This window comes from Podarcis liolepis (assembly GCF_965112155.1).
Source record: "Podarcis liolepis genome assembly, chromosome: 3".
In the NCBI taxonomy this organism is placed as follows: Eukaryota; Metazoa; Chordata; class Lepidosauria; order Squamata; family Lacertidae; genus Podarcis; species Podarcis liolepis.
In genome coordinates this window covers 51,463,656-51,471,374 of record NC_139557.1, presented here as the reverse complement: position 1 = coordinate 51,471,374, position 7,719 = coordinate 51,463,656, and positions in this window count along the sequence as shown.

Below are 7,719 nucleotides of genomic sequence, written 5' to 3'. Positions count from 1 at the left end.
CAGGGCAGCTGAATCCCCACCACTCCCTGCCCCACTGTCCTCTTGAACCAGAGGGGGCTTGAAGAGGGAAATGCAGTGACAAATTCCATGCAGAGGTTTCAGGGATTAATGGTTAAACCACTCTGAGAATTGTAGGTCTGTGAGGGGTGTGGGCAGGGGTCTCCTATTTAATTGATTAATTGATATCCTGCACTTCTTCCCAAAGAAGCCCAGGGTGGCAGGCACCCTAACAACTCTCAGCACCCTCAACAAACTACAGTTCCACAATTTGTTGGGGGAAGCCATGTTAAAATGGTATCATAGTGCTTTAAAATGGATGGTCTGGATGTGACTGCAGACCGTCAGTAACCACTCTTTTGAATGACAAACCCACAAAGAGGGAGGGGCAACACCTAGGCAACTTATTTGGGCTGTATGCCAGCACTCCTCCTGAAGTTGGAAGAACTGAACAATATCCATCTTGCGGGAGGGACCTTTTGCTAGGGCAATGTGAAGAAGGGGGAACTACGACAAGCAACAAGGGAAGCCACAACCTCATTTCGACAACAGCAAAAGTTGGCAGATGACTTGATAAAGCATTGGGATGGGAAACAGGCAAATCATGTTTTGGTTCTGTCAAGGGAATACTGTAGCAGAATTAAGGGCAATCCCACTTTATATCTGATGTAGGGGACAGGCATGGCTAGAACACATATAGTCAAAGGAAGCTCCCTATATCTGTCCATGTAGCCACAGCAGCCTTTGACATCCTTCAAGCTGGAGCTAGGGAGCGCACAAATGGACCATCAGAGTCCTGGCATCCTCAACATGAGCTTTTTACTTCAGCAAATCCAATTAATCCGTTTTGTAGGATTCCTAACCATCAGGGAGAAGACCAACCTGCTCTGTTTTAAAGTGTAACCTTATTAAGAATAAAGAAAAATGCAAGCATTATATAGACAAAACTGGAAAAATGTCACAGTCACTATTTCAGAGAATAAAGGCTCATGCCCCATAAAAAGGGGAAACACCTATACATTTACTAAAAACAAATTAAACAGACCAAAAAAAGAAGATATAGTCCCCACCCAAACCAACAGATTCCTAAGAAAACCCAACATTGTAGCATTTGATTTCAAGAAATTTTTTTGTTCAAATGCTGAGAACAAAAATCAACACAAATTTAGTCAAAGACATGCAAGTAGACAATAAGGGATGCTAAAAAAGAATTTGAGAAGTACATTGCTAAAAACAAAGACCAACAACCAAAAAACAATTTATTATTAAAATCAGAAGTTGGACCTTTGGAAACAAAGGTGCGCTAAAAAAGGATAAAGCAAATGCAGAAAAGGTGCATGATTTATTTGTACAATAGCAGTGTATAATATTGTACATGGTGCAGAGAAATGGGTAGAGCAAAGCTTTTCTCCCTCTATCATAACACCAGAATACTGCAGAAACAATTGTGTCACTCATATTTCACTTCATTTCAAGCTGCTGACTCGGAAATAATTATTTTCACATTTCAGACGCATGCATGCATACTTCCTTCCCAAACTGCAGACTTTAGTTTTACTTTATCTTGTTTTCTAATGAATACTGAGGTTGAGAAAGCACATCCATAGACACAAAAGCTTTTACTACTTAAATGTGGTACATTGTTCTGGGAGCCATTTTATTCCCCCTTCCAAATGTTAATGTGTGTGTGTTTGTGTGTGTGTGTGTGATGAAGCATCAGCTCCTGCGTTATGCAGATTGGGGGGCGGGGCTGCACTCCGGCCAAGCAGGTGGGAAGGTTTGACAGTAGCCCTCCTATGGGCAGTAGCTGGCCTAGCAGCCCAAATCAGAGCGCTGTGGGGGCAAGGCTGGGCCAACTCAGGATCTGTTGGATTTTTTTCTGGATCATTTGTCAGGTGAAGAGCCCAAGCCGGGCTCCTCTGCTGCACCAGCCTGCAGCTGACAACCACCCAGAGGGGAAAACATTCCAAGAAAACCACTCCACTTTCCAGCCTGACCAAGAGAAGCTAGCAGGGCTTCACATGCAGTGGTGGCTCTGCCTCTCCAATCATCCTCTGGGCAGGGTTAGGATTGCTCTGCCCACACAAGAAAAACCAGAAAGTACAGCACAAATGCTGTAGCCAGCCAGTGTTCCTTAGCCTTGTCGGTATCATCTGCTGACATAGCAAAGGACCTTCAGCACCCAATTCTGCAGAAGACCTGCTGCAGTGGAGCTCCCTGCCCCACATCACCAGCATAATACGCCTACAACAAATCACATGGGCTTCCGTGCCAGCCCAAAGACTGTCAGCTGAGAGGCACCACATGCCAACTGGAACCTACATTGCTCTATAAACCTGTAACGTTCAAGGCAGCTTCTGAGTCTGAGCAATTTGCTTTGCTTAGTAGCTGACCTGTCCAGTACCTGATCAGCACCCTGCTTTAAACTGTGCACAGACCTGGAACACTGTTGCAACCTCTAGGCTTGGTTGTGTTTATTATGTATGCATTTGTGTACGTGTTTCCTTATTCCTCTACATAAGATAAGGAAGTGGAAAGTGACAAAATATGACGAAATGTCATCTTTATTTTTATTTCTTATATTGATATACCATCCCTCATTCGAAGATCTCAGGGCAGTTCACAAGATAAAAGCACAGAATAAAAGCACAAATAAATAGAACAAACGCAAAACAAAACAATAACCCCTCTTCCCACAAACACATTCAAAAGGCCATAAAGTATTAATCAACCAAAGGCCTGGTTGAAGAGGAACGTTTTCAGCTGGTGCCTAAAGATGTATAATGTAGGCACCATACGAACCTCCCTGAGGAGAGAAAAGGCCCATTCTCGTGTTGTTACCCTCCGGAACTCTTGCGAAGGAGGCACATGAAGAAGGGCCTCAGATGATGATCACAGAGCCCGGGGTTGGTTTATATGGGAAGAGCCGGTCCTTGAGGTCTTTTAATGTTGCCAGTAAGGAGAGATTCAAAGACATACAATCTCTGTACTTGCTTTAAGTTCAAACATTATCTAAGAAGCATTCACTGTCATAAAGTACGAACCAGGAGCCTCAGTGACAAAGAGCTGTTTTATCTTTTAATATTAAGTAAGAGACAGCTATTAAATGAACAAATTAATCTTTCCTTTCAATTAGTCATACTTTGATGTTTGGAATCCAGTATGTTCGTACAATTATACTGGATTTAGTTGCTTATAGCCGTAATAGTAAGTTTCATGTGGTTACCAGGCTCCCTTGTAACTTTCCACACCCAGTAAATTCACTGAAACGATATGCAGGAAGATTGTCTGCATTCAACATTTGAATTTCTTCTCAGAAAGGTAATGAAAGGCGAAATTCAAAATGTGCTGTGTGGATTTATAAAAAAAAACAACATTAAATATAGGCTTCATTGCTATGGGTCAGTAATCTGTGATGGAATGACTTCTCACGCGCCTTGCTTATTTACAAAATGTTATCCAAGTATCTGTTGTAAAATTTGTTGATTTCGTAAAGACCTTGGGCAGAGTCTGAGATAACATTCTGAAATCAAGCTTAGTGCCTCCTTTGTAGCACTTTTAAAATGACATTTAGAATGGAAATGAGAACCTGTCTTACTTCACAGTGCAGAAAACTCTCAAGATTCTCCTCCTTTGCCCCTTTCCTACACACTTTATAATACTTTATGGAGGGTGCACGAGTACATTGGGGTGCTTGCACAAATACAGTAGATAGTATTGCTCTGAATCTGCAGTTTTGGAAAGAAAAAGCACCTGAGTATTGGGAATGTAAGTTTATTTCTGGGCTGCCAACTGGGCCTGATAATTTATGTTTTAAAATTGGAGACCATTAAGAAGACCCTGACAGCCATTACTAGCAAAGGATGTGAAAACAGGATGCAAGGCTACATGGGCCTTTAGCCTGGTCCAGCAGGGCTCTTCTTAGGTTGTTCTGATGACCATCATCTCCTGGCTTGCTTTCCTAGCCTCAAAGAAACAACTCATATTGTTGTAAACCACTTTGAGGGTTTTTTTAAACAAGTTGTATATAAATTTTATGAAAGAAATAAAATTGCCCACATACCTTCAAGCACATTTTTTACTATTCGGTTGTCACTGCTTGAAGTCTGTCCAGGTAACAGCGGACAAAAGACAAGACAAGCTGTGACAGTTGCTTTGAAGTCAAACCAATCTAAGCAGATGCAGACACACACACACACACACACAAGCTTGCCACAGATGAGTCAGTATCCAGGCTGCGGCATCTTCATCTAACTAAACTGACCATAATTTATAATGGCTTTATTAAGCCACATTCCTCAGAATGCAGTGGGAACAAGGAAGAAATGCTGCAGTTGCTGCGACTGCCATACCTCCCAACACTGGAGTGAGGGAAATCAGGGCACAACTTCAACAGAAGCTACCCCCCCCCCCCGGGCCTGTCCCATCTCACAGACACTGCCCCACCCGCTCAGCTCCCTCCCTCTCACCTTTGCCCATCACCTTTGCCCACCTCCTCCACCTTCACTGCCACCACTACCTTTGCCACTGTGGCCTCCGCAGCCGCCACCACCACAAGTACTGCTGTTGCCGTAACCAAAGCTGCAGCCTCCACCTCCAACATACTTCCAGAATCTGGCACCACTTTCTCCAGACATCTCAAAAACCTACATAATTCCATCAGTCTCTGAGAGAAGATCAGGTCATCACAGGCTGTGGCTCATAGTGATTTGTCTTTTTACCACATATTGATCTGACCACCATACGGAAAAGGTATTAATACCCACATCCAGAGGAAGACCCGTTTCTTGGCTGAATATTAAATCCAAGATGTGCCCTGAATCCATGCATTAGAATCTATGACAGTCTCTGTAGAGAGTGTGGATGTAGATTGTAGTGGATAAGGGTGTGAACTGTGAGCAGAGAAGTCTGTGGTTCAAACCTCACCTGAGTCATGAGCTCACTAGCTAGTCTTAGTCAAGTTTCTATTTGCTTAGCTTGAGCCTGCCTTCGATATCATGGGGATAATCGTATTGGGCAACCACACAGAGCTGGTGTAAAAACAGAAGTAGTAATGCATATAATGTCCTCTGAAATGCACTACATAAATACAGAGAATACTGATATAGACTTTTGTGTGGGGGGGGGGGTTACTTCCTGTCTGAATTGCACTGTGAGCCTGTTTTGTGGGTTACATAATGAATGTTGTTGGGTTCAACTTAATATGTGTGGCTGGCCACCTGTCGTGTGTGATCTGGTTGAGATTCCTGCATTGCAGCGGGTTGGACTGGATGACCCTCGAGGTCCCTTCCAACTCTACAATTCTATGAGTGAGAATATTTAGGAAGATGCCAATTGGTGTTCCAAATTTTGGCTAATTAACCATCTGTGACAAACCCTGGAATTGGATAATACCATTTCCTTCATGTTTTTCTGCAGTTACATACAAGAAGACCTTGAAGTACAGACTGTGCTGGCTCTCAGGGTTAAAAGGAAAGTCACTCCTAGGAAAAGCCACTGTTGCGTTCCATACTCTGATATGCCAGAACAGGAAGCCCAGGGTTAACAACATAGGATCAGCAGAGACTTCAGGAATCAGTTCAAGCATGAAGTATGTTGAGCAACATTCAATGAATCAAACCAAGATACTCATGCGATTTCTAAAAGCAGACATTGTGACGTCATTCTTTAAAGGTTGTGGGTGGAGTATCTTTTTTAAAAAAACTATTTGGGGCATGAAAAAGATGTGGAAAAACAGGAAATGTGAACCCCTTCTGCTTCCCGTCTACTACTCATTTGCCTACCCAGTTTGTGCAACTGCATCTTTCCATCATCACCATCAAAGCAATTTAACAATATAATAAACAGGAAAATAATAATTAAAAGTAAAAAAATTAATGACTATTGGATACAAGCCTCCATTCTGTCCTTTGCTGCTTGTACCTTCATGTTATGACTCAGACTTCAGAGACAGTGAGTGGGTTTGACATTCTAAGCCCAGTTCACACCACCTGTAAACAAGTATTATGTGCACAGAAGACTCTGGATAGCTGTAGTAGAAGCCAACTTCAGCAGCTCCCAGCTGCCTAATCAGCAGCATCTATTTCTTCACATTTCTCCTTCTCTCAAGGAGGGTGCAAAGCAGGGCTGGTAGTTCAGAAGGTTTTCAGCCTGGAGAGAGTCCTGAGGGCCAGACAGAGGCGTGGAGGGCTGGATTCCCCCCCCCCCAGGCCTGAGGCTCCCCTCCCTGCCACAGAAGTTAGCAGATGGTCCCTCTTTCCAATGTCTTGTAATCGATTAACTCAGAGAGGTGAATACAGTTTCTATCTGTCAAACTGGAAAGCCGTAAGACAAATGGATTCAGACATGAATCTCCTGAGCTACATATGTCAGCAGAAACTCAGCTGCTTCATTATGTTCCAATGTTCCTACATGCTTTCATATAAAAACTATAATTGAGCTATGAGAAAAAGGGTTGCAAATCTGTCAAAGACAGGTGATTTACAGCATACCACCACTGAATCTGGAATTTTTAAAGAAAAACAACATACAATTTAATAGTGATTTCTTCATTGCTGTCATTAGGAAATAAGTTGTCATTAGGAAAGATCTATATTAAGTACGTGTTGAAATACAGTACACACTTTCTACCAGACTGATGGTCAATTGAATATTTTGTTTTTTACCAGTGCATTAAAATTAAATGAAAGGGAAGAAGCATACTAACACAGCAAATATTTTGGGCCAAAGGGTGTTAGGCGTGGCTGAATGAAAGTCAGTTGAAAAACACTAGCAATTTTTGTTTTTACTATTGCAGTAAAACAGGTTTTACTGTATCTGAAGCAAGCTTCGACTGAAGACTGTTATGGAACCATCTGGCCATATAAATGTTACCGAAATTAGAGCAGTAAGTTACCACTGCTGGGGCAGCATGGGATACTTTTCAGTGAAATGTGAGAAATACTTGCTCTTATCCATAACATTCATATGTTAAGGGATTAATAAATGATAGACTTACCCTGTATACCCACTATACTTTTAAAGCACATTCAAAACACATCGTCATTTGTTAAGGGCTCCTGGAAATTGTAAATTGTAACTCTGTCTGTAGTGAGGGGTAAACTACAATACCCAGAATTCTTTGAGGGAGTAAATGTGCTTTGAATGTGCTTTAAAAGAACAGTGTGTACACGGGCCTAGGCTGCAATCCTAACCCCACTTATCTGGGAGCAAGGCCCATGAATTCAATAGAACTTGCTTGTGCGTAGACACAACTAGCATTGCAACTGGATCACAGACAAGCATAAACATATTGATTCAGAAGCAAACCCCTCTGAGTTCAGTACCACTTACTCATCTGAGCAAATTTAACAGGGAATATTGAGATTATCAATCATTTAAAATGAAAGCGCTCTGTTATAGTTTATCAGCAAGAGCATAAATATATGTGTGGATCTATGTAATTAGGATTGCATCAGGGGGAGGTTGCCAGGCCCTCACGAGATCCTGACTTGTCCTTTTAAATGCTTCAAGGCAGTGGGTGAGTTTGCACCTGTTGTGCTCCTCATTCCATTCCCCCACCTGCTCACCCAACCCTTTCTGTTCCTTCACCCATCTCACTCTCTGCCTGCAAGCCAGCAAGGTACCTTTGGGAGTGACTGGATCTGTGCATATATTAACAAGTGGAATTCACAGTGGCTGCATAAGCACTTAAAAGAGACAGTCATTTGGACAAGAAACCAA